Source organism: Corvus cornix, chromosome 3, assembly GCF_000738735.6.
Source record: "Corvus cornix cornix isolate S_Up_H32 chromosome 3, ASM73873v5, whole genome shotgun sequence".
Taxonomy (NCBI): Eukaryota; Metazoa; Chordata; class Aves; order Passeriformes; family Corvidae; genus Corvus; species Corvus cornix.
Genome location: NC_047056.1, coordinates 5,556,179 through 5,583,947, shown reverse-complemented (window position 1 = coordinate 5,583,947; position 27,769 = coordinate 5,556,179). Strand labels below are relative to the sequence as shown.

Genomic DNA, 27,769 nt, shown 5'->3' with positions numbered 1-27,769 from the left:
TCGCCTCTCCGGCAGCGGCACCCTTATAGGGGGGTGTTGGGGGGGAGGGGAATCTCCCGTTGCCATGACAATGAGCCTGTCGGGATGAACATTTCTTTTTGTGAACAGCAATTCAAAGCTTAAAGCAATGCTGCTGCCTCCCAAAGCTTATTAGTGCCACGCGTTAACAGAGCTGGGCAAAGCCTTGGGAAAATAAATGGGCGGGGGGGAAGCTGGCTGGTGCCGCGGACCCTTCCCTGCTCGGGCTTCGAGCAGTGGAAGGCGATTGCTTTCTGCCTCTTTGTTCCCGGCCCTGGCACAAATCACATCCAGCCTCCCTTCCCCCAGCAAAGCTCGCGCTAAGCTGGAGCACACCAGAGCGAAAACGGATTAAAAAGAAAAATCATCCTTGCTGCAGCAGATGAAGAGGGTATAAATCAGCGAGATGGAGGGTGCTCTGCCCCAGGGCTGGGCTCGCCGCTGCTAATGAGGGGCTTAAATCAAAGACGGTCGAGGGGCCCGGGTGTGCGCCGACCCCTCCTCTGCGTGCTGGATCTGCAGCACCAGCGGGCCGAGAAGGGCAGCGGCCAGAGCCGCTGTGGGTGTGAGTGTCCGGGAGCGCGGGCCGAGCCGGAGCTGCCGCTCGCCACGCTGGAGGGAGCTCCTGAGACGGCAAAAGCGCCGTGTCGTGCTCCAGCCCTCCCGAGTCAGACCCCAGAACGATGGAAACAGGCTATATTTCAGGATGCTTTTAATAGCTGATGTTGGCAGACAGGTTGTTTCTTTTTAGATCTATGAAGAGTCACATTTTTTTTTCCCTGGGTAAATTAGTCTTATGTAGGTTGTAAACAGCTTATATAGATCTTGATTTTTTTTTTAAGGTTTTTACATACAAAATCTGACTTTCTTGGAGCCAGGTTACTTTGGGAGCTGGCGGTTGAATTTTCAGGTTGAGGGTGACAGAGCATTACAATGTCCATTATCCTTTCCCCCATCAGCTGTCCCATAAACCAGGGCTGGCACAGGGATAGTACAGGGTGGGAGGCAGACTTTCAGCCAGCCCTGCCAACAAAAAAAATAGAGTGAAAAGCTGGGATGGGTGAGCACAGCCCTGTGGATGAGGCAAAGCGGGAAGTGGGACGTGCTCCTTGCTGTGGGATGGGCTCAGTGTGGCTGGTGTCGGTGTCCACAGGTCACCTGGCAAAAGCATTCCCAGAAAGAAGGGGGTTCTTGCAAGCATGGGTGGAAAAGCAGCTGGGCACTGGAGGACTGGGGGGAAGACAACAATAAAACAAACCTGCTTGCTTTGTGCAGGCTTTGGCAGCCTTGAAAAGTGGCTTAAAAGTGGTGAAAGCCGCCGAGAGGTGAACGCTGAATAAGGACAAGTGAGACCATATTTTCCTTGAGCTGGTTAAAGATTGACTGTGTTTTGGCACTTTTCCTCAGTTCTTGTTTCTATTTGCTTCAACCACTGAGTGCTGAGCAGTGATAACAAACCCAAAAGGCTCCATCCTTTGTGGAGAGGTTGTCTCCAGAGCACCCGGGGCAGTGAAGCTGAGAAGGGCTTACAGTGCTTGTACCGTGGTGGGAGACCCCACATAACACCACCACAACGCCATAAGGGGCAGAGCGGAAGGGTTTTTGGTAATGAGGTGTGATCTGTAACCAGAGTCAGATGTGATGCTGAAGAACTCTCAAGCACAGGTGTGGTGTGGTAGTCCTTAAAGGGCTCGAAATACAAAGAGTCAGAACCATACTTCCCAGAAAATGCTGGGTTTGTCCCTGGTGGTGTTGTGCCAGCAGGAATGGATTAAGGGAGAATTCCCTCATTAGGGAAGGGGGGGACTCCTTAATCCCCAAAGCCAGGATTTAAAGATCCTAGAGAGAGTAATCACAGACAGTGGATTAGCACCTATTGGGGAGCCTGGCAGGAGAGGGCAGCGTGGCACTGCCAACCCCAGGGTTGGTCCTCACCCTTGTTTGCAGCTCCTTTTCCCAGGCCTGTGTCTTAGACAGGTTCACTTAAAAACACAAAATTCACAGAGATGAAGACCTCAAAAAGAGCATTTCCTCAAGTCATGGATGATTTCCTGCAAGTGAGAAGTGTGTGAAACATGTCTGGGGCAGGTGACAAATGATGGCAGAGGTGTGGTGTGTTTGTTTTTTTGTTTTTACAAGCACCTTTAATATTGCTCTTGCAAGGCTTCTGCCATCACAAACTGAGTCAGCCTTTAGCCAGAAGAAGAAAAGGAGGAGATGCTTGTCAGTCAACAGAAACTAGCTGGTGTAGGGCTGTCCCCATGCTGCCTGGAGGCGTGTTGGCCTCCAGCCATGCAAGAAAACCCATAATTAGTGCCTTGTTTGTGTGGGAAGCCTGGAAAAGAGAGTTTGTGGCAGTGTGGCCCTCATTTGTTACTTATTGTGGCTCAGATGTCAGGGAGCAGGACCATGCACTGCTTTTCTCTGAGAATGCCAAACCCAGTCTTTTCAGCAAGGTCTGACTTCTTTCTCATTCGAAACAAAACCTTAAAACATGCAATTGACACACAGATATAGCGCAAGTGAAGTATTTAGCTTGGCTAAGGCATATTTCCCCTGGGAGATCTTGCAGGAGAAATAGACCATATTGGCTTTTCCAACCGGCCTTAGGTACTGCTGCAGCAGCTCATGAACTCGGTGGTGTGTGCGTTTATCTGGCAGGAGGCAGTTGCCTCAAACACAGTGAGGATCAGCTCCCCAAGCTTCACCATTTCAAATTTAAAACAGCATTATTTATTCAGACAGGATTTTCTGGCAGCAAACCTCGCATCCTTTTTTGCATCCTCTGTAGTCAAGAGGAAGGATGGTGATACGCTTGATGGTGCCCAGAGCATGGCCTGTGCTCTGTGGCAATGTCCAGGCTCAGCTGAGCTGGGTGGAGCAGTTGGGCAAGAGCCAGGCAACCCACCTCGGGCAGGGCAACTGGAGCTTCAGGTCCTGCTGCACGTTGCCTTCTTGCCTGCATTCTTTAAAAGTTCGCTTTGGACAATACTGGATCCCCTCCCTGCCCTCTGACAGGGCTGGTGCTGCTCTATCCCAGCCCTGCAAGTGCAGCCCATCAGCCACTGTGGCTTTCAAGTATAATATGATCATCTCCCTTTGCTGAATTGAGGATTGGTGTTCTCTCCTCTCCTGCTCAGCCACACTGGTGGAGAGGGGGATTTTTGTTCTTGTACCATCAATGCCCAGTCTTGGGAGAGTCTGCTCTGCCCAAAACAGGGCACATCTACCCCTGGAGCACAGCAGAGGAACACCCAGGTGCTGTCTGGCAGAGGAAGCTCCATCAGCAAGTTACCCACTCCCATACTTGATGCTGCTGGGAGAGGTGCCACATACTCCATGTTGACAGACCTGCACAACTGTGGGGTTTTCTGCCTTTTTTCTTTCCCTCCTGGGCTATGTCTAATTGAATTTGGATAGCAGGGGTTTTTACTAGAGACTGTGCCACTGCTCTGGAATACCCGCTCCTACAATTTATCCTTTCAATTTATACGTTGCCAAGGAGCTGTGCTAGCCCTCGCCTCTTAAAGGGTGAAAATCCTTTCTGTTGTTGAAAATTGACTGTGTGCAAGTCTCTGAGGACCAGCACCAGCTTGTGCCATGCACCAAACAGGAGCAGTGGTCTGAGTCTGATTTGTAAATCAGGTCACTGACATTAGCAAGGCAAGAACAGCAAACAACCTGGTGGTATTGTCCCATCTGTGCTCAGAGGAGACCCAGAATGGTACTAACAGAAGGGCTGCAGGGAGAGAACAAGGTGTCTTGGCAAACCCGTGTGTATGTAATAGTCAAGAGAAGTCTTTGTTTTCAGCAGGTTGTTTTCCATCTCTCTCATGTAGCCATCAGCATAATTGTAGCATCCAGGGTGCTCAGAGAGATAATGCCCCAGAGTTACAGCTAATGGGGATGGGTGGGAGAGAGAAGATGAACAACTTTTTATTGCTGCCATACGCTTTAAATCCCTTCAACTTTATTGCTATAGCCAAAGTGAGGAATTCTTTTTTTTCATTGGCAATTTTAATGCTGTTTTGAAAGAGCCAGGTTAGCAAAGCCAAGGAAGTAACTGCCTGCCCACCCCTGGGATGCCTTCCTGCTCCTGCCTGCACTCAACATCTCATCAACTCACCCTGCCAACTTCGGGCACCTTCCTGGCTTTACCATCTTGGTCAAATCAAACAAAGAAGAGTCCTTTGTTTTGAACAGAGACCACAAGGTAAACCCAGGAGTTGTTCTTCAGATCTCAATGTGTGCTTGGACTGCTGGAGAGCATCCACTGAGAGGGAGGAGATGGATCACAGCCCATGGGAGTGAGGGCAGTATCTGAACCTGCTGCACTGGTTTGAGCTTCCTGCAGTCCTCCTGCCCTGGCCAGTGGAGGTTGAAGCTGATTTTTCAGTCAGGGCACTGCTGGGGATGGAGGGGGGCAGACTTGGCAAAGCCATGATCCTATTTGCTCTGATCACTAAAGGTCACAAGGTGGCTCCTTCTGTCAGGGGGAGGAAATGAACTCTGGTATCTTCAGCAAGCTAATTCCAGGCTTGTACTGATTCCCCTTTCAGTTTTATTTAGTCATCTTTGGTGTCTGATTCTAAAACACGGCTTTGTACTGCTAAACCTTTGCTGCATATTAGCAGAGAGGCAGCTGGAATTCGAATTTGATTTTGACTATAGTGAGAAACCTTATATTTAGCACTTGGCAAATCTCTTGAATGCAGGAGCACATCAGTTTATAAATGCAGGTTGCTTTGATCAGAGTAATTTTGGAGGCTTAAGTATGAGAGGGAATATAGGCTGGGTACTGATACTTGTAAAGGAGCAATAGAAAAGTATTCTACCAGGTGATTGGAATTACATTACTCTACAATACCAACCTACCTAGAATTTGCTGCAAAGGATTGTTTGTGATAGAAAAATGCTTTGGGTTACAAAGTACTTCCAATGGAGTCTTTTGCAGCCTGCAATATAAGGGTCAGGTACAGAAACACATTCTCTCAGGTGAAGGGACCAACAACAGTCAAGAATGGACAGAGGTGGACTGACCCAGGGATGTGATGCAGACCAGGAAATGAAGACCAACTGAAATGGCAGTGGGATAAACTGCCTGCTTTCATCCCTCTTCTCTGTTGGACAAAACTCCTGCTGGCTTCTTTGCCATGTAGGATGCCAAACTAAGAGTCACTCTTGGCATTAAAACACGTGTAGGATGCAGGGTTTTGCCGTATGTTCTAACAAAAGCAAGTACTTTAGTTTGCAGCTTGGGGATGGAGCTGGAGGTGTTCTCAGTGATTGCATCTTCCGAGAGCTCGTGTCCCTTTGGAACATGTCCTGTTTCAGAAGGAGCCACATCTGACCGACTTCACAGCAGCTCCCACAGGCACATGGACCCAACTGCACCTCTGTAAATTCTGAGGTGCTCCCTGGACATCCCTGGGGCCTGGTTTTCTTTTGGAGTTGCTTTTAGAGAGAGGAGGGCTTGGCACCTACAGAGTGGGGAGCAAGGGCTTTTAGCAGCTGGGAGGTACATCTGTGGGCTTATTGCTTTTCAAGAAAGACTGATTTTTAGAGACAGGGTTCCCTTTGCATAGCAGAAGTGATTGCTTCCAGAACTTAGGAGTACATGGCTTTAACGAGCTCAGGTTCTGCTCCCAGCAGAAAGAGAAAAAAACTAAGGCAGTAGCAGTGACTTTGCTCTTCATATTTGCATGGGCAGAACAGAAAATGGAGCTTGAATGAAAATATTATCACAGGTGTTGTGGGCATGATAACGGAGCATTCGCCGCCTCCCAAAAAACAGTCAGATGAAGAGGGGACTCTTCCGATCACTTCTGCTGGCTTCTGGCTTCCCAGAAGTACCCCATCACTTTGATTTATTGACATGCTGGGGAAGGGCAGTTAATTTTTACCATCAGCCAACCCTGTGAGTCCAGATCTTCTAGAACAAAACTTCTAGAACAAAACTTCTAGAACAAAACAAAGCGCTGTTGTGTGGTGGTGCTCTGGGAGCTCAGCTCTGGTCATTGCTCATTCTCTGCTTTGGGGCTGTGGCTGCCTCTTCCCAGATGTAACTCCTCAGGGAGCTTGAGCAGGAGACCTCCACGATTGCAGGGCTTGGTCTGTGCTAGACCCCAAGCCCAGAGCACTCAGCCTGGAAACTTGAGCAAACAAGCCTCTTCCACAGCTACTTGTCAAGAGGTTTTTGCCCACTGTCAGAGCTCCTTCCAGGCTGGGATTCCTTCTTCTCCCCAGCCCACCACATCACTGTAGCCCAGCGAGCACTGGAGATGCTACAAAGATTATTTTTGCACCATGGCTAGAGAGAGAGCACGAGAGATTTGGTGCCTTCCAGCTTCTGCTCTTTGGGCCCGTGGATCCTGTGGCAGGAGCGGGTTTGTCTCTTGGTGAAGAGCTGAGTGTGGGCCAGTTGGCAGCGCCTGCGCAGGGACACCGTGCTCCGAGCAGAGTTGGGATTGAGGCACAGCGTGGCTAAAACGGATTGACAGATTTGCAGAGAGCAACTTTCATGCATCCCATATGCTGCTTAGCTTCATCTGGGCAACTTAAGAGAGGCGAAAAAATCTTTTGCTGGAGAAGAATGAGAGTATTTGTATACTTGGCCTTTTTTAAGTATCTCTTTTTCCCCCTCTAGCTTGACCTGACGTGGTCAAAAAGAAAAAAAAGTTATCAGTTAATCATTCTGGAAGTGTGCACAGATGTATTAAACAAGTATAGTTTTCTGTGGCCCTAACAGCAGGCACAGGAAAGTTCCCAAAATTGTCAAGAGGTTCTGCTCTCTAAGAATTGCAGCCCTGACTAAGATTATCAAAGATGCAATGCTGCTAAAGGGCACAGTAAGTGCTGGGGCACTCTGATTTCCACCTGAACTTTTGGCTTGTTACCTATAGCAGAACTTCCCAGGAAGTATGAAATGTAACCTTGAGGTCAAATAAGAACTTTTTGGAGCAATGCTATTTTTACTTGTCTCTGATTCATGTAGGCAAACACGTGCAGTGCAGACCATCAGTCCTGATGAAGTGCCATTGTTTAATACTGAAAAAATGCACATTTGATCTAGTTTGCATTTCCTAAAAACTGTTATTGATTTGACAATACATTTTTCCTCAGAAAAAAAAAAATCTGCAGTTATTTATTCATTCTTGCCCCTTGGAGAGCTCGCTACCATCTGTTTTTCTTGGCTTTGCATTACCTTTTTTTTTGCACTTGTTCTTTTCCCACTGTGCACCACTGAAGAACTATACTACACATTATCTCATATCCAAATTATGCAGGGTATTGTAAACATGTTGTAAACTTTGCCAGTTGCAAAGTCAAGGGCTCTGAGAGATCTTGCTTAGCACTGGAAATTATCTTTGAAGAAAGAAGGCAGCCTTTTGGAAGCAGATTTGCAGGGCAGTGTGACACAGAAGTGTAATACTGGGGAGAAAAAGGAGCAAATGAATTTGTTCATGGATCCCTATAACTTTATCACAGAGGCCAAGAAGTCCCTGAACCAGTATCTGCTCAGCACCCACAGATAAGACACAGCAGGGCTCCTCTATCCTGCTGCCGGGACCTGCAGGCTCTGGCAGGTGGCAACAGGGATTTGAGCTTGATAAAGTTCCACACTGCCATCATTTCAGGCAGGACAGGACCATGCTCAGGACACATCACAGGACTGAAGCTCCTGCATGGTCCCAGAGTTATCCGTGGAGTTGGAGCAGCCATATCCTGCAACCAGCGTCCTGGGAAGGTGGAAACTGCCGAGCATCTTGTGTTCTGCCTTGCAGGGTTGGGGCCCATTGCTGCCTTCAGAAATAGGAGTTGAAGGGGGAGAATCACAGGTGTGTGAGGATAAGCCTGTGTAAATATCCCCACTTATAGATCTTTGTGTATCTTTTGATCATTCAACAATAAGAATGTTGGCAGTAGCAATACCAGGCATACCAGAAATCATACCTCAAAAATATACAATAACTTTAAAACCCCCTTCATGAAATTTATCTATTCTCTTTTTCTGTCATCTGGTGACTGATTTCGGTACAGCGAAGGTCATGCCTTCAGGCTTTAATTCCATGGTACACTTCCCAAAAGGGCAGATATCTCTGTGGGAGACACCACTGGAGCCCAGGAAAGGGGAGTGCAGGAGGGAGGACTAAGCGGCACAGAAATAGAGATTACTGTCACCCTTGCTAATAGAGACACAGGCCATGGGGCTGTACCATGGCACTTTTTACTGAATTTGCACTCCCAAATTCCTTGAAGAGGACTAAAAAGCAATGTGGATTATAGGACCACAGGGAAGAGCCATTTCAGTGGATGGTGGGCATGTAAAATACCGGTATGGGCTGATGATACACGTATAGCCCTCAGTGAAAGGCAGTTGTCTACACTTGCTATAAATTCATAATGGATGCTTTTGTGCTCGGATTTTGACTGACAAGGAAAGCAAAGGCATCTTAAGTTTAGAGGAGAATTGAGGTGTAGTTATGAGAGTAACTGTTCTGGTACCAGAGTAGTGGCCCTTAAACAGCATTTTGGAACAAGGCCAGGGGCTGCATAGGAGCACATGGTGCTTGGGTTGGCACAGGCCTGCTCCACCCAGCATCATTCAGCCATCCTCCCTGTGCAACTGCTCAAGACCTTAAAAGGCTGCTGCCACCAAGACGAATAGCTGGACAGGGCATTCGTCTGCATTATTTAGGGAATTCAAACCTGTCTTTTTAATTATTCCAGCAATACTTCATCTTCCTCTCCAACCGTTAGTGAAAAGGATCACCAGTTCAGTTGTACTTACATAATGTGGCTGTGAATATCCTATGACTTATTGCCATATCCCTGCTCTTTTTATGGGGTTAAGAGCTTAGGGGAGAAGAATTGCTTGGCTGGGTAAGATGTATTTCTTCATGCAAAGGATGGATGATGTTTTTCCAGCCCTGGAAGTATTCTTGTGAAAGTTATTTCTTCTCTACAGAGTCTTTTATTACTATTATGGGCTTGTGTTCATAGGCTTGCACTCTCATTAATGGGCACAGATTTAAATAAGGGGCTTTAATCAACAATTTTCATCATGATTTAAATCAGCTAGCAGGAAACACAAAATTGATTATTTAAATTAATCTTGTTCTTCATTTGTACTTTTTAATTATTTTCCTAAGGAACAACTGATACTTCCTCACTGAAGCCTGGTACTCTTTTTTCACTCATGAAAATATGGATAAGCTATTACCATATTTATTTAAGAATCTGCATATTGAGTTTAAAGTTACTTAATAATTTTCATTTATGTGCCAAACTGATGCCTGATGCCTCTACTCCATGACTTATTTTAATGTTTGTGTTAAGGTGCACTGCAGAAAAAAGTAACATACATTAGTTACTGTGCTCTTAATTTAAATCACATGCTAATCTTAAGTATGATGGACAGATGGGGCAAGGGGAAGAACACAGTTATCAAAACTGATTCTGCATTTGAAATGGACATTTTGAACACAGGAAATATTACCTCTTTGGCAGCAGGCTGGGGTGTTCCTAATCACCAAATCCTTATAAAGACTCATATGGGGGAAAGTGCCATCTCCTGTTCCCTCTTTGGCTTCAATCCCTGAAGGTTTTCTCAAACTGGAGTGAACTGAAGGGAAGAACATCTTCCTGTGCATCCTGAGAAGTAATGGGTCTCTAGGAAATGGGCTTAGAGTCTCAAGAATCTCCTGATCCAGTTGGTTCAGCAAACACTTCAGCCACTGCATTGGCTTGACTTAATCTAAAATTTGAAGGGGTTAATTGCTATTTATTATATAGTATTACAATGAAATTTAGGCCATAATGTTTAGTGCCACTGGCACAAATTTTAAACATATAATGATAAATTTTAAAAAACCCCAATCCTATGCTCTGATTTTTCTGGAAAAAGGATATTTTACATTTTTATCTGCCTTTCATTTGCATCAACTCTAGCTCAGGGCAGCCGCAATGACTTGAGGAGCCATATTTCTGCTTCTTACCATTGTGTGTAAGAAGAAGGCAAAAGCAAAATGAACCTTTTTTGAAAAGCTTTGGGGTAGATCTGTGCATATACACATCTGTTTTTCAGATTGAAGGGATTAGATAGTCAAATTCACCCTAGGTAATTCAGCTGACTTCAGTGCAGAAACTAGTGTCCAAGTTAGAGACCTCGTTTCTTGTTGGCTTTAACCATGAAGACAGAGAGTCCAGGGCTCTCTGGGAAAACACAGGATGGGATTTTCCTATGCCGATGGATGCATCAACCTCCCTTCAGTGTGAGTCTCAGCAGGTCCCTGTTACTGAACCTTTGTGCCACCCCTTCTCCCAGCACCTCATGGGATATGGAGGGGTTATTGCTCCCTCCCTCCCTCCCTTGTCACTCCTGGAATGGTGCAGTGCCTCTCTCCTGGTGCTGTAGTTTGGCAGCCATCAGCCCATTTTGCCAATTCACTGAGACAGTTTCCTCCAAATCACACTTGAGACTAAAGACAAAACAGCAAAGGCTTGATTTCTTTTTGTTCCCCTGCCAGAAGCCATACATATCATGTCAAGATGTGACATGCAACACCTTGCATTACAGACACACGTCACTCATGCTGACTCAGATCAGGGGAACCCTCACTGCCTTATCCCATATTATTTCTGGTCTGATGCATCAGGGAAAGGCTTCAGCTTTGTGGCGAAGTTTAAACCCAAGTTGTTGGAGATTTTTCCTTAAAGTTTTAGCCTGCCTTGGGGTTTTGGGGGGAAGAGTTGAGTTGTTTGGGATTTTTACCAGAAGCCTAAACGTTCTTCAGCAGCTGCTGATTGCAAATGATGCTTCTGGCTGCAAAACCCACTGCAAAGAAATGGAAACCAGGAGCAACAGAGTGACTTCAACAGTGGTACCCACTCAGGGTGACCCCAGCCAGCCTGTCTCTGAATTTCACATCTAGAAGGTCAAAATTATGGTCCAGACCTTTTGAATAACTTTATGCCGTATTTTGGGCTAGGTTTGTCTGTGCCCAATCTCCCTCCCAGAACGCAGAGTGCCCCTCGTTGTGCTGGTGCTGCCCCACAGGTGCCGTGGGCAGGTGCTGAGGCTGGAGCAGGAGCTTTGCCATCCCAGCAAACACTGACACCATGTGCTGTCAAGAACCAAGGGAGCTCCTTTCATATCACAGCATTATGTAGAGCACTGATTGAGGGGAGCATAAAGAAGGTAGAAGCAAACACTACGGGTAATGGAAGAGCATGTTTCTGAGGGATTTTTTTTTTTGCTGTTGTTAATGTAGGTTTTTTCATATGTGCAAAAACCTATTTAGACCTCAGGTGCCTTAGTGCCATGAAAGTCTCAGTCTCTGCACCTCCCTCTGCCTGGCCCAGCACATCCACCCCACACAGCTCCAATGCACCTTTATCTTCAAGCTGTTCCTGTCGAATCCTCTCTGCTCCTGCCATACAGAGTGCATGTTAATGCAAACAGCATCAAAGAAACTAGAAATGATGTGCAATTCAACATCATTAAGTATGAAATCACTCCTCTCCCGTGCAGGGCTGAATCAATCAAGTTGGCTTTGGGTCTTTTCTTCCCAGAGAGCTTCTGCTGCAGGTGCCTCTGAAAAGCACTTTGCTGTCCATGCTCTGTGTTTCCTGACAGGGATGGTTTATGGTCATTCATGAGCACACACTGTCATCTCCCTTAGCATGTGGAAGGGTGGGTACCTACCTTTATTAAAGGCAATCTTAATCTTTTTTATGGAACATTTTATAAAAATGTAAGCTTAGAGCAGCTTTCAGAGGCAGCCACAAATTGCCAGCAGTAATACACCAAAATTAGATGGGATAGATGGGGTTTGTCTGTTGTCCTCTGATTGCTTCCTTCCATCACTTGCCTTAACCAGATTTGTTCCATAGCACCTGGCCATTGTCTGGGGAGAGCTTTCAGGTAACAAAACATGTTGGCACAGTTGTTTTTATATAAAAGATATATCTATATATATATATGTAATAACTGAAGTCAAAGTGCAAAAGGAAGTGGGTGGGTGGTTGCAGAGTTGGGGTGTAGATGGATGGATGTGGATTGGAGTGTAGATTGGTACATGGGCAGGTGGATGGGTTGGTGGAGCGGTGCATGAATTGGGTGTGGGTGGCTTGATATATGAGTGTATGAGTGCATGGGTGGGTGCATGCATGGGTGCATTGGTTGGTGCATGAGTGGGTGGGTGCGCAGGTGCCTTGGCTGGTGCAGGAACGGGTGTGTGGGTGCACAGGTGCATGAGTTGATGCAGGAATAGGTGGGTGATATATGGGTGCATGCATGCGTGGGTGGGTGGGCACACAAGTTGGTGCACGCATGGGTGAAGGGGTGCATTGGCTGGTGCAGGAATGGGCGTGTGGGTGTGCAGGTGACGAGTTGATGCAGGAATAGGTGGGTGATGTATGAGTGCGCGGGTGGGTGCACAAGTTGGCGCATGCATGGGTGGAGGGGTGCACGGGTGCCTTGGTTGGTGCAGGCACGGCTGTGTGGGTGCGCAGGTGCCTTGGCTGGTGCAGACACGGCGCGGCGGCGGTGCGCAGGGCGGGTGGTCGGGCAGACAAAGCCCCAGGGCAGATGTCAGGGCAGGTGCGCAGCTGCCGCTCCGCGCTCGCCGGCACAGCCCGGCCCCGCCGCTCCGGGCGGCAGGCGCGGGCGGGGCGGGGCTGCGGGCCCGGCGCGGGGGCGGCGCCGCGGCCGCTCCGGCTCAGCTCAGCGCGGCTCGGCTCGGCTCGGCTCGGGGGCGGGCGGTGGCACCTGCGGCCGCGCCGTGCGGAGCCGAGCGGAGCGGAGCGGAGCGGAGCTGCGGCCCGGATGTAGCCGGAACATGGCGCTGGGGGCGGCGTGACGGCGGCGGCCGAGGTAGGGGCGGCGGGGCCGGGGGCGCGGGGATCCGCCCGGGGAAAGCGGGCGGCGGCTGCCCCTGCCCGGACGGACGCTCGACCTTGCGGGGCCGCGGCGCTGCCCGCCGGCCCGGGCGGCCGGCTGTCTGTGCGTCCTGGCAGCGGCCGGTGCCCGGAGACAAAGGCACGGCCCGGGCATCCCGGTCCGCACCTGTGCGGAGCGGGCACAGCCGCGGGCGCTGCCAGGGGCGGCTGGCGTAGGGCAGCCAGGGGCTCCGGGGTTCCTCTCCTGAGGGTCGCCGTAGGTGGTTTTGCTTCAGATAGCTAGCAGGGGGTTCCCACAACAATGGCTTTTCTTTTCTTTTTTTCTTTTCTTTTTTTTCTTTTTTTTTAAGAGACATTTTGCCTTTTGTCGTTTCCCCCCCCAGAAGTTGCTCCCAACTTTCCGTGAATATGATGTGCTTTTGGGTTTCCCTCAGGAAGCAGGTGCCCAGAGAGCCGTACAGCCGCTCCTGGAAATGCTCCTACACGCGCCTCTATACCTCTGCTCCCTCTTTTTTTTTTTTTTTTTCTTCCCTCTCATAAAGGGTTAGAAATGCCTGCAATCGACTCCGCTCTTCTTTCTGTGTTCATGAGCGTCGGATCATCGTAGCTAAAGAAAATGAGCTGCACAGTGACTGCCGTGCTTGAATAACGCTCCAGCCTCAGGCCAGGAGAGGTGTTTTTTTCATGGTATCGATCAGACCTTGAGAATTTTTTACCAACCCGCCAGAAGCACGCGGGCTGCCTTTCTTCCTCTTTGTTACGTACCAGCCCTCTGCTAACATAAAGAAACAATGGATTTTTTTTTCCCCAGAAATATTCAGTTTTAGATCTAATGCGCTGTCTTTGCCAGTAAGGATAAAATTCCCACCAACTTGAGAGGGGCCAGCAGCGAGACTACTCTGCTAGTAGCCTTTCCCTTTCATTTAAAAAAAATTTTATATGCTTTAGCATTTGCAAAATGAAGGAAATGAGTTGGTACCTGTGTTAGATCTCGGTGGTCCCCGCTGCCCAGACAGCACTTAAGGAATCATTGCTCCAAATTTATTGCCTTTATTGTACCGTGAGACTTCCAATAACCTGCTCAGGGCTGCAGCAGGGGGCCGTGCTCCCCTGCCCGCTGTGACAGCCGGTGTTGGTGGCTGTGAGCATCGCTGCCACTGCCGGGGACAGAGCTCTTGTCATGTGGAGGTGCATCTGGAGGTGTTGGGGGATGGCTCCGGCTGTTCCCTGAGGAGGCGAGTGGATGTAGTGCCACTCTTGGGCTCCCTTGCTGTCTGCACCCCCAGGAGTGAGACTGAGAAGCTGTAGAAGCTCCTCTGCTTCAGTTTGAGGTTCACAGAATGGTCCTTTGCGTTGCTCATTTTTTCCTGCTGATGCGTTGCTGTTTCTACTACGTGGGGATTACAAATGTGTTGATCCCCCCGTGGTGAGCAGCTGCTCTCCTGATTTTCAGGTGGGAATGAGGGACCTGGCTGCCTGGGGCAGGGCACTGGTTTCGGAGCTGCTGCTGTGCCAGGTAAAGCTTTGGGAGTTACTTATTGTGATTCACCTTATTCTTATTGCCTATTTCTGTGTTTTAGTCACTTTTTTTTGGCTGTAGGTCGTTTTAGGTTGATGAAAGGTCTTTGTTCAGTGTGGAATTGTGTATTTATGCTATCAAATGCATTAATTTGAGATAAATTGAGTAAAAGCATTGTTTTAATCAAAGGAAAGACTCTCATGTTGAGAGTGCTGAAGCTAAACTTTTTCCTTTCTCCTGCTTCAAACATCTTTCCAAATGGTTTTGATCTCAGTGAGACCATGATTTCTAGCTGAGATTAATTTTCATCAGATGATTTGAGACCAGTCTGCCGTAGTCCCACCTCCCCGTGGTGCAGGAGCTCTGGGTGCTGTTACACACCTCTGTAGTGTTTCAGCCTCACTCTGAGGAAGCGAGGGCTCACCAGTCACGGCGTGTGTGTGTCCTCAGCTGGAGCGACTGCTGAACCGTGCCTAACTGAGCGGCTCAGGAGTCATTCCGCACCGGGAAGCGGTGCCACAGAGAGACCCCAGCAGGCCTGTTGTGGAGAGCCCTGTTACGAGTCATCAGCAAATTCCCTTGGCACCCCCCTGTGGAGCCAGACCTAGCAAATCCCATTGCTCGTTTGATTCCCTTATTACTTTGGCACCTCTCTTTGCTTCCCAGTGGCTTTTCTGTTTGGGTTGGGTTTTTTTTTCCTGGACGTCTTCATCCATCATGAATAGTCACAGTAAGTCAGTGTTTGACTTTCAGTGAGTTCTCGGCATCCCAGTGGCTGATTATAAGATGGAAGCGCGTAACAAGCAAAGTTCCTGCAAAACGTTTTACTTCCCAGTTATTATTTGCCAATTTGGGAAGTACAATGCTGTGTAAGAAATTTGCTCCCCAGCGTCAGCTCCTGCTGTCTGTCAGCTGGGAACAAACTTCTTGTGGTAGGTACTCACAAGGCTGAATTTTGCTTTATCTCACTGGTGTTGCCTCTGACCCCAGATTTGCTGCTGAAATAGGGGAGACGTACTGATCTCATTGACATCAGCTGGGGCTTGCAGTTTGGGTTTAAAGCTGAGATCACGGAGAACTCCAGCTCATGTGGCAGAAACCCAAGAGGTGATGCTGGCACAGATCTGTTGGGGTACAGGTGTTAGCTATTTCAGGGATGTATGGAAAAAAGAACAGGAAAGACAGAACAGAAGAGTGCCTGCATCTCTGCTTCTCCTCTCTGATCACCCTCACATTTGACACCTAAATCCATTTACTGCTTTGAAGGTGCTCCAATTAGGAATCTGAAGTGTTTGGCATCTACTTGTTCAAATACATAAACTGGCTATGGTTTTACTGGTTTACTTTGCAAAAGCTACAAACACAAGTCTGTCGTGTGGCATGTGCTGAAACTGCCAACAGGTGTGTGTGGGTACAACAGCTGAAGAGGTTCAGAATCATAAATCTCAAACAAAACCTCTCTTTTAAATACCTCCTCGGGATATCCTGCTCCTGGCATTAGCGTTGCTGACTCATGGTGCTGTTTGACCATCCTGGAAGCGTTTTTGGGGCTGTCTCTGCTTTGCTCCTTGCTGAAGTCAGTGGAGTTGGTTTGTTGGATCTGCTGCAGGGTTTGGCCAGGTTTCTCCAGGTTTTGGTGAAAGCTGGGCAAAACCTGTGTTGTCAGGATGGAATGGTGTGTGATTGCAGCCAGGTGAAACTAGAGAAAGGATGATGGAGACTTCAGGTGGTTGATACCCTCACACCTGTAGGGCCTACACTTTCTACCATCTTCCACTTATACTCTTTAATTTTACCATTAATTCTGTTCTCTTAAACATAGAGTCTTGCTGTCCTCAGTAGCTGTTTGAAGCCTGAAATGTGTTTTAAACAACTATTTGCTTAAAAAATGGATGACATGACCAATAGAGCCTTGGTTTTAGTTGCATCTTCCCTTGTAGCTTCTCCAGTGTCTGATACAGGTTTGTGTCTTGCTCAGTAGGAGCTTCATAGAGTACCTTCCTTGTCTCTAGATACAGAGCTTGATATATTTAAGATAATTTCCCCCCATTAAATTCAGCTGTGATTGGTGATGAGGTGTGCCAGAGCACTGCCTGATGCACAGCTGTATTGGCTTTATTATCAGGGAAAAGCTGAAAAGCGGAATGATTCAAAACCATTAACAACTGTGCACAGGATCCCAGTTAGTTCTGAGCCCGTTTAAAAGGCAACTCCCCACACACCCATTTGGAGCAAATTTCAGAGCACTTTAGTGGTATTTAATGTTCAGGTAACTCTAATTAAGCCTTTAATCCATTAGGCCACAGAGATTCACTGGGGACCTGGCTGCTAGTGCTGACGTTTCAGCCTGCATGTCACCGAGCCCAGGAGGACTCAATGTTGCCTTTGGAGGGCTGTCCCTGTGACAAAGAAAATGAAGTATTTTCTTTGCAATTAAATGTTTCCTTCTGCCCTTTTTGCTTTTTTCCCCGGAGAGAAGCAACTCAAAGGGCAGGACTGTGGCCAAGGCTTCTGGTCTAAAACCAGCTGCAGTGTTTGGTTCTCTTGTGGTTCAGCCATGCCTGTTGAAAGCCCTGGCACAAAATTCCAGCTTTAAACCAAGTCTTATGCCTTATAGGGCTCCAAGATTATCCCTTTCCGAGTGGTGCCTGTGAGTGCAGTGATGTGAGAAATGTGTGCTCCCATTGCATCAGGCAGAGCCAGCCACAACATACCAACTCAGCTATTTTGCATCTTTTCCAACTTTTTTTTTTACCCCTGGGCCATGTGAGAATGCTGCCACTTTTGGAAGGTGCAGCTGGTGGAAGTACAAAGGTAATAACTGTCTCCAGACACAGAGCTTGAATATCTTTTGAAACCAAACCAGAAATACGTGAATCAAGTTTAGCTCTTCAGGCCTGCTGTTTCCTATTTGCGACCTTCCGTATCTCCTAAGCAAAGCTTTGACTAAAACATGAGTTGTAGATACCAGTTAATATTTACACTTAATGAACCACCAAAACTGGGGTCCTGGAAGGGCTGGAAGCTGTGAGGGCAGGTAGCGAGCCTTATTTTCACCCTGTGGAGCCCACGGCACAGGGTGTACCCATCCTGTTTGTGCATATGCCGTGTGCCGGCATGAGCATGGCCAGAGCGCACTGGAGAGGGGTGGTGTGACTTGCTCAGAGGCACAAAGTGATGGAGAGTTGAAGTGAAGTCCTGTCTCCCATCATTTTCCTTCTGGGCTCTCCTGGCTTTGCTCTGCCGTTAGAGGTTGTCGCCAGCAAACGGCTCTGCCTGCAGCGGGATACGCTGCCCCGGTGTCACAGGGCTGGGAGTTCTGAATTTGCTGAACAAAGATGCTCTTCCAAAAATAGGTTAAGCCAAAGAACTTAGATGCTAAAAATAGCACCAGAGATTTTTTCCTTTTTCTGACTGTCCTTTTTTTGACTGTGTTTTAGATTTATTGTTCCCCTGCTGGAGGCAGCTAAAGAAATAAAAGAGATACTGTAGCTGTAGGCAAGGGAATAGTGGAAGTAGACATACACAGTCCCCTCTGATGGGGGAAAACCACATGTTTCAGCTATCCCTGTAGAAGTACACAGAAATGCAAAATAACAATGTAAATAAAAATGTGCCATGTCACTAAACCGCTCTCAGCAGAAATGTTGTTGTTTTTTTTAGAAGTTAGGAAGGGAAGGGTGGAGAGAATCCTGATGACAAAGGGGAGGACAAAAGAAATGCCAGCAAATGAAAACTGGAATGAATAAATGCCATAAGAATGATCCTGTTGATAGCCCCTATAAACCTTTTATTATGACACGCTCTGCTGCATGTGAGTAATTCACTCATCCCAAACTGGTGGCAGTAAAATCTGCCCAGCGGCTTTTCCCTCCTCCCTCATACGGGTTGGTCAGGTCAGAGCTGTTAAAATTTAAGGCTTCTTTCTGGGGATTCTCTATAGAAAGTTTTGTATTATTAAGTTAAACTCCAGCTTTCCCATTCCCCAAGCCAGATGCATGCTCAGAGGACTGAGCTAATGACTTGCACTGCAGCTATTTAAGGTGCTGGGCTGAGCCTGGAGCTGGGAGTCAGGAGGCACGATGGCTCTAATCCCAGCTGTGCTGCTCACTGAGCCACCTCCAAGAAGTTATTTAACCTCTGTGTGCCACTGCTTCCCTCTGGGTAACAGCAGGGATTATGATAATTGCTTTTGAAAAGCACCTTAGGTGTTTAGTTTAATTTTTTTCCGAAGGTGCAGAACTCTCTGAGCTGGAGAGGCTTGATCCGTCTCAGGAGGCTTTTAGTACTTTACAGGATTTTGAAAACAATTCTTAATGCCATGTTGTTTGTTTGGGCCATGTAAAGAAATAAATGTAAAAGATTTTTGATGCATCTTTTATACACTACTCACAGAAGGACTCTTAAGATACAACTGAAGGACACAGAAACGAGGTATAGTTCAAAAGGGTCGTTACAGGACACTTCATGAAATGCAGGTAAACTGTCAGAATGTTTAAATCATTTACTTTTTCAACCAAATCCTGCCAAGACCTCAGAAACCTGGGTTTGCATGTATTAAACTTGTCTCTCACTTGCGTGTAAAGACCCAAAGGCAACAGATTTGTAGCATTTCTCACTTGGATTTGGAGGGTATTTGGTTTTGTGTTTTACAGTAAAGGGTGATTTTCTAGGCTGAAGAAGTAGGAAGGTTTCCCTGAGAGTGAGATGAGAACAAAGTAAATGCACCCTGAGCTGTGCCTCTATCCCAGATTTTGAAGCATGCGGGAAAGAATAACGGTACATGAATTTGTCTGTGTTCCACACACTGAACTCCTCCCTTCCAAAGAACAGACCTTCTTCCTATTTAAGCTTTTTGTCACACGGAAAAAATAATCAAAGGGTGGAGAATTCCATGGCTGAGCTGCAGTCGAGCCTGGAATGTTAAAGAAGTTTGTGGAGCATGATGCTGTCAGTGGGGTGGCTGGGTGAGAGGCACCATCCATGTCATGGGATGTGCCACAGGGTTTGGGGAAGCAGCATTATCAGGGATTTTATGTTGGAAACATGAATCTTAGTGTGATACTGGAAAGTGCTCCAGTGCCAAGGCAATGACTGTAATCTAAGCCATTGGCTGCTCTAGGAAACCTAGGAAATAAAAAGGGTGCTCCCGTTATTATGTAGGAGCTTGAAATGAAGCAGCCAAAAGCTGGGAACTGCGTTGCATCTTCCCAGCATGAGGGATATAGGCCCCATCAGCATGTGCTGAGAAAGGCCTGGCTGCCAAAATAGTTTAGTGTTGCTACAATGCTTGCAGGTGGTGATTGCCTTTTAAGTTCTGCTCTCTGTTCTGACATTTTTAGGACAGTAAATGAAGGATGAGAAGTAGAAACGCAAACAAATTAGAAAAATCCTATGTATGGATGTCTGTTATTACAATCATGTGGTTGGATGGAAAGAGCCCTGTCCTACTGGAAGTCAGGGAGGGGTTGGCAATGAAGGAAAGTGGTTTTTGCCAGTAGCTCTCCTGCCAAAACAGAGTATTGATGACAGGGCTCGGTTTAAAGCAGATGGTGTAATACATACCCTAAAGACTGCCTGGGGAAACACGTGCAAAACCATGTGCCTGAATGCCGCGGAGGATTTATTCCTAGGGGTAAGACAGAAGAAGCCTTCACTTGGGTGGAGACAGGAGTTGAGTCTTGGTCCTGGAAAGCAAGGAAAGTGCTTTACTGAGGCAGGGCTTTTATGAGGGACTCAAGCATGTCTCTCATTTTCTGTTATATTAGAGATACAGTACTGAAACTACTGAAAATGCAACATCCATCCCACATCAGTGCTTGCTCTATCCAGTCTCTTTGAGGACCAACTCTTAGCACTGTCAAGATTCACAGGGAGACTACATAGGGCTTTTTGAGTACTTCAGAAGTACAAGGCATGAGGTAAATAATTTAAACACTAGTTCAGAAGCATTGCTAGCTGAAAAGTGACTTACAGTCTCTTAACAGGCTAACAATAAGTGGATGTTTTTTCTTCTTTTTGGGGAGAGGAATATGGAATGTGTTGCCTGTCAGCAGGCCTGCTACCTTCCAAGAGAAATGTTTGCTGTAATGAATGGTGCAATAGACTCACAGAATGACCTGGACTGGAAGGGACCTTAAAGATCAACTTGTTCTAACTCCCCTGCTGTGGGCAGGGACAACTTCCACTATCCCAGGTTGCTCAGGGCCCTGGGATAGAGCCCTTATCCAGCCTGGTCTTTAACACATCCAGGGATGGGGTATCCATAACTTCTCTGTGCAACCTGTGCCAATGCCTCACCACCCTCACAGTAAAGAATTTCTTCCTAACAGTTAATCTAAACCTACTCGGTTTGAAGCCATTCCCCTTGTCCTCTCACTTCATACCCTTGTAAATAGTCTCTTTTCATCTTTTTTATAGGCTTCCTTCAGGTACTGGAAGGTCCCAATTAGGTCACCCAGATGCCTTCTCTTCTCATGAACTCAAGTTAAAGCCAGGGCTTCTTTCTTCTTGGACAATCCAGTCTGTATTTGGACCTCATCAGTGCAATGGATCCCTAGTACTGTGTGTGTAATGGGAAAAACCTGGTACCTCTGTGGCTCACATTTATAACAAACTTCTGTTTGAAGGAGCGTTTTTGACTTTTTCCTCAGCATCTGGTAGGACTTGGTCCACAGTATTTTGTTGTTGCAATTTTTTTTGCACAACAACCTGATGCTGCTTCTTGTGAGAGATCTTCAGCTGAGGATTAAAGGGGTTTTGTGGGGTTTTGTTCCAAAGCTTTTGCCATTTTTATTCCTTTCCTGTTTACTTCGCTCTGGTACTGATCTGACAGCATCTCACTATTTCCCTTCAATTTCCAATTCTGTGTGAGGAAGAAAAACAGTCAACTGTCCTGATTTAGCTAGAAATTAAACTAGCTATTTTTCCATGGAAAATTTCCTTAATAGGAAAATTGGTGATAATTGCTAACTAATGCTTTTTAAAGACTTTTTTTTTTAAAAGGGTGAAAGACTGTCAAGCTGTCAATCAAGACAGATATTGGATAATGCTCCATTTCCCTGACAAGTTCCCTTTATTATATGAGGCATCTGCTTCACTCTGTAAATTTGAGCTGCTCAAAATTTGCCCTTTAATGTTTACTTTTTCTGTCCTTTCTTAGTATTACTCAAGTAGTCCTAGTGTATCTGTACAGCATGGTCAAAAGGATGTAATAATCTTTGAAGAAAATAACTTGGAGGTGTGATTAGCCTTGTAGTATCATGGTATTCCTTAGCCTTTTTCCAGTCTCTCTCCCTGTCATTCCATGGTGCACCCACCTGTCCTTGCTGAAACCAGTAACCAGCCTTGGGCCTGCTCTAAAAAGTGCGGTGCCTGCCCTTGTGATAAGCATATTAAAGCCAGGCAAGTGTGAAACTCAGAGCTGCATGAACATTTGTGGTCCTTATAGGCCATTTCTCAAGACTTTGCCTATAACACAGGGCATTTAATTTTCTCTTTATTTCTTTTAAAGTAGATTTGGAGAGGAAATTGGAGGTTTTCTTGCATTCCCCAGGTTCCAGAAGCCTGGGGTTTTCAGAGAAACTGTTAAAACAGGAGGTTTGTAATCAATGCAGTTACTGGACCTGCTGAGAGTAGCATCTCTCCAAAGTATTGGCTACTCTTTATGGTTCTGGATTTAAAGCACAATGAAGCAAAATTTATCTCAACTCCAGGCACCACTGGCATTGCATGTAAAGCACCACAAATGTACCAAACTGGTTCAAAGCAGAACAGTCTTCATTCCCAGACCATTGCCCCACCTCCAGCAGTATTTGCAAGGTGAAAACCATTGCCTTTCATGCCCCAGGAGGTTCTGAAGTTAGCATCCGTAGCAGGCTTTGCTGCTCAGGCTGGGCAGGGGATGGAAAACTGCTCCAGCAGTGTTCCCATCCTGCTGGGAGAGGAAATACCAGAGCCAGCGCTGTGAAAGGACCAAGTACAGTATTGATTTTGATGCAGATAACAGTAAAAATTGTCATGATGTCATAGCAAAGCATTGCAGTCATTATGGCAAATGATGAGAAAAATAAAATTATAGAAATAACCATCTCCCTTGGCCCGCAGATAAATCAAAGCTTAGCCCTTGATCCTCATCGCTTGCTAGCCCAGAACATAAATCCAAGGATTTATCATTAAGCCTAATGGGTCATAAAATCTGGGCTATTTTGGAGGTAGTTGCAGAGATTTGCAGCCCAGGCAGAGAGCGGGCTCTAAGCTGCTGGGCCTTGTGTAACTGGGTAAATAGCAAGCTTCAAATAATGCTATAAAGCTATCAAATGTAATAACTAATGCAGTCAGGCGAGCGTGTGGGGAGGGGAGCCTCGCTGGTGACGAGCTTGGCCGTCATGACAGAAGAAGCCCTGGTGGAGAAAGACCTTTTAGTAACAAGTTAAAGTCCCTTTTGCTTTGCTGGACACCAGGTACATGCATCTGGTTTGGTTCACATGTAGCACTTTTATTTTCTGCACATCAGTTCTTCCCTCACTGTGGGCCCAAGGGAGCAAGCAGAGAAAACCAGAAACGCAGGAGCCACCGACAGCTCTCTTACTTAGTCATCACTGTTTAAATATTTATGACAGCGCTTCACAGCGTGCTAGTAAATGCATGATAGCATATTATGTAAGAGCAATAAAATTTTAGAAGGAGAAGACTTCACTACTGTCCTCTGCTAGTAAATCTTTGCTACTGTCTGTAGTGAGGCCATGTAAAAGCCATGCCCTTTTCCCCAGTTATTTTAAGTGAAATGGGAGTTTTATGTGGGAATGGGAATTTAGCTTTTACTGGCATTTGTAATCACATGTGTTTTAAAATTGCTCTCCATCTCTTAGTCAGGGGGGACTTCAGTTCAGGTCAGATTCCTGTAGAAGTTGATAGCTCTGAATTTGCAAGTGAGCAGCCGGTCTTTGGTGTATGATGAGGAGCAGGTCCCTCGGTGAGGGAGCCTGGGAGGAGGGGATTTGGATAGTGAGTCTTTTGGGTTAATTAAGAGTTCAGAGTAGCTTGTACTTTTCCTAAAGAGTTGCAGAGTATTGATTCCCATTAGACCTGTACTGCTCCAGAGAAGGGGGTTCTCAGGAAATGGTGTGCAAAGTCAGTTGTGCCTGGACTGAGGGTATCTGAGTTAGGTTGAAGTTTGGGATGGATGGCATAGCTTTTGGGAGAATTCACTGCAGAATGCTGACAGTGAAAACAGAAAGCTAATGTAGATTTGACTTTGGGACAGCCAAAAGATTTGACTGTGGGACAGGTGAGAGGGTAACCCATCAAAGGAGGAACCTGTCTAGCTTAGCATAAATAGTCAAATTGATTTAAACAGAGGTGTGTACATTTGTGCCTTAATGAATCCAAGAGATTCCCCCCACGCCTTTCCCTTGCAAAGGCAGACATTGGGAACCTGTGGTTGGTTATGTTTCAAAATTGCAGAAAACAAACTTAAGAGTTAAAGATGATTTGTACTTGGCATGAGCGCTATTATCTGTCATGATGGCTTTCCTAGCAGTAGTGTATGTGTTTGGGAAGACATTTTGGGGCTCTGTGCCAGGAAAAGCCAGCCTTGGAAGCAAGCTGTGTGTGAATGGCTGAGAAAACAAGCCGCTAGCACGAACAATGAGCCAGCATGTAGCAGGCTCTGGGGTGAGTGGGATGCAGGTCCAGGGGCAGGGACTGAGGGCCCTGCAGGACTTGGGAAAATTCTCTGCACAGTCACAGAGAGAGTAAATGTTCAGCAGGTACTGGATTATTTATCTGATGTACGCACATGAGTGTTTACAAAAAACAAGTGCTCGATGATCGAGACTGTTATCTTAGCTTTTACCAAAGACATTGTAAGGATGCCAGGTGGGAAAGTGAAGCCTGCCAAAATCAAAAAGTAGCACTGGAAGTTGCTGACTTTTAATTTTGTGCCTTTGCATATATAGGCAGCTCTAATTATGTGTGTTGTTTCATACACATGATTGAACAGCAGTTGTTTCTGCATTTATTATGTCTCATTACCTGCTGGTGCAAACTGTGAGTGCCTTGGCTGGGCAAGGCAGGAGTCCCCAGACCACAGAGTGTTCTTACAGGAAGGGCTCCTGGATCTATCAGCTCCCACAGTTAAGTCTTTCCCCTTTTTCAGGTTTCTGAAAGCCGTGCTGGAAGATATGGTGATGTTTTAGTTCTTTTGGTGCAGTTTGAAAAGCAGAAGCTGTAGTAGAGCTTGGTACTTGGCTGGGGACACCCAGTGCATTATCTTGTAACTCTGTATTGACCCCAGTTCTCCAAACACTTTTCTTGAATTTCGGACCTCAGGAGACCACTGGATAGTGGGACGAGGGCCTGAAAATTTTCTCATACATTTGAGAAAGATGGTGGGATGGACACATCTTGGTTTTGAGTTTCATCCATGGGATAAGTGTTGATTCAATGTCTGGCTGGGTCTCAGTTTGCTTCTATGATGTACCTGGCAGTTCCAAAATTCCCTGAACTTTTCTCTTACATTTCTCTCTTATGTTTCTCTCTTCTAATGTTTTTGAATTTTGCTGCTTTATATAGGCTCCTTTTCCTCCCCCTCTCACCACTTGCTGCTGCTTCTCCTCCGCCCCAGTTACTAAAATCTCCTCTCCCCAATGCGTCACCTTCGTCAGCAGTGCTCTCATCATCTGCGGGCTGAAAGCAGAGCACACTGGGGGAAGAAGAAATGACCCCGAACCCTCCTTAAGTTTTCAAGTGGATGGAAGTTCTTTGCCGATCAAAGGTGGCACGCAGGAGTCTCTTCTCTTTGCTTCCTCCATCCTTTTTGTGGCAGCTTTCTCCCTGTTCCTGGCTGGGTGCATCCCTCAGGCTCTGCAGGGCCTCTGCTAAAACGAGAGCGGCTTTGCATTTCCAGATAAAAAGCACTGCTGAGTACCTTGGTATGTAAATACCAACTGCAAAATTCCTGAAGTCAGGGTGGTAGGTGCTTTCAGGAAGATGGGAACCCTTTTGGTAGGGAGAGAAGAGCTAGGGACAGCAAGGAATTTTGGAAAGGGGTAAAACAGAGAGAGGAGAAATGCTTGATGATAAAGCTCAGCTGAATCAGCTTCGTGAGAAAAAGTCATTTTGATTGCTGCAGTCATCAAACCATGACTCTGAGAAATGTTATGAATAGCACTTACATGTAGAAAGTTTGTAGGTGGGTGAAGAACGGATCCTGTGCCTCCCCCTGGACGTTCTGAAGCCGCAGCCGGACAAAGGCCCGAGCAACCTGCCCTGGTCCTCCTGCAACCCATGAGCACAGAAGCCCCTCCAGCCAGGGTGAGTCTGACATTGGTCTGTGTTTGGAGAGACGATCAAAACAAAAATATTTGGGTCATTGCCAAGTGGAAGTATTAGGAGTGACATGGCAAATTTGTTTTAATGTAATCTGGACTTAATCACCAGTTTAGACTGTACTGGAGGCTTTCAGCTCCAGTAAGGGGTTGATTAGATAAATATATTTATTTCCCTGCTATTCATTTTCCATGGATGAACATACTGGGGTAACTTAAAAGCATGTAGCAAGGAAGAAACAAAAAAAAAAAAAGGGACAAATTAAGTGACTGCTGCCAGATTAATTATTCTGTTGCATTTCAACTAATATTTTTAAACCTACAACTTTGAAAGGGAATGTTCAAAATTATCTTTGCAATGACCATCTTTCCATCTAATTTAAAGTCATTCAGCTTTACAAGAAGCAATTATGCTGCACACTAACAAATGAAAAGACATGGCAACATCAGAAAAACTGATTATTCAAGCAATCTTTCTTACATAAAATAGCCAGCTAATCTCCCAGCTTCAGTCCTTGAGTGCTATTGCAAATACCCTCCTGAAAGAGAACTTCATTCTCGGCACACTGGCAGTCTGCCTCTCATCCCTGATGGCTCCCTGTGTAGTCAGTCATGGTTTGGGGGTTAAGAAATTGTATTCTCTTTTGTTTCAGTATCTCTTCTTGCACTCAGTGCAGTTTTTTTCCTTGTGACCAATGAAAGTGAAGTGCAGGGAATGAGGTTTGTGTCCTTCTTAGAAAAATAAGGAAATCTCCAGACTTGCAGCTCTTCTGCTGCTTAGGCCATCACCCTTGATGCCATCTGAGCTTGTGGAGGAATCTAAATGTTTTGTAAGTCTAGTCTAACTAGTGTAGTGTTGCACTTGAAGTGGTTATTGTTAGCTTAACTCTACTTTTTATAGAAAAAGAAAAAGAAAATAGAAAGTCCTGCTGCAGAAGAACTCTTCACAATAAGTTGTTGCTAAACACCTAAAATCCCAATATCCATGCCTTTCTTTTCTCACCCTTCCCCTGCTCCCTGGGAGAAACCAGCGTGGAGTAGGGGTCAGTCATCTACCCCTTATCCAAGTCACTGATGAAGAAGTTAAAGAATAGTGGGCCCAGTATAGGACATTAGTGACAGGCCTCCAACCTAGACCCTGTGCCACTGATTACCATCCTCTGGGTTCTGCTGTTCAGTCAGTTCTCAATCCACCTCACTGTCCACTCAAAGCTCCCTTTAGCCTTACTGACCCTTCTATAAATGCAAAAATGCCTTTTCTGCAATAAAGCATTTCTACTTCCTGATTGCTCTTAATATTAAAAACATCTACAGAAAAAAGTCAGTGAGTCATCTGTGTCCTGTGCTGCCTTCAGGAGGGGTATGATGCTGATGGAGGCTTTTATTTTTCCTGCTGGTAGAAGCAGGAGGTGGAGGTTGGTGGTTTCTTCCACTCTACTTTAAGATCCACTTGGGATAATAAATATGTTTTCCAGCATGCTTTTACATGTTCTTTCTTAAAGTCAGTGTCTGCACATTGTAGCTGTCTTTGTTGTACATGGAGCATGTTAAATGCATCAGATACTTGCTCCTAATTCTGTTAGCCCTAAACTGGTTTTGTCAATGTCTGCATTTCTGTGGCTGTGGGTGAGATTTTTTTGGGTGTGTCCAGGACTATCCTGTGCCCCCCTCCTGTCTTCCCACACCAGCACCCCTCTCTGTGAGGTCTGTGCCCCTGCTTGGGAGTGCCCTCCTCTGTCATTCTGTGCTCCACCCAATGGCACTGGGATCATCCATATTTCATTCTCCACAGAATGCCTGCCTGTTATTACTCTCTGTGCAAGCCTTACAGTTATGTACAAGGATAAGGCACCTGGCCAATAGAAAATTGCTGGTACAGCTAAACGAGCTGCAGCAAAGCCCCAGGGAGGCGCAGCCTGAGCCTGACCCTTGGCCGAGGGTTCAGCGCGTCTGAATCATCCGGTTATTTGCTGGTTTTGTTCTCCCTTTCCATCTCATA

General features: G+C 46.4%; 1 protein-coding gene across 4 annotated transcripts in view; it reads left to right on the top strand.

Annotated features, from left to right (window-relative positions):
- Window positions 1–12,778: 12,778 nt before the first annotated feature.
- Window positions 12,779–27,769, top strand: part of PAK5 (p21 (RAC1) activated kinase 5) — an 87,252-nt gene continuing 72,261 nt past the window's right edge. Inside the window, exons 1-3 of one of the 4 annotated variants that reach the window (XM_039568871.1) lie at window positions 12,779–12,895; window positions 14,375–14,437; window positions 25,635–25,756. The gene's annotated coding sequence lies outside the window, so the exon portion shown is untranslated. The remainder of the gene's footprint in view (window positions 12,896–14,374; window positions 14,438–25,634; window positions 25,757–27,769) is intronic. The other 3 variants (XM_039568872.1, XM_039568869.1, XM_039568868.1) reach the window with 3 other exon arrangements.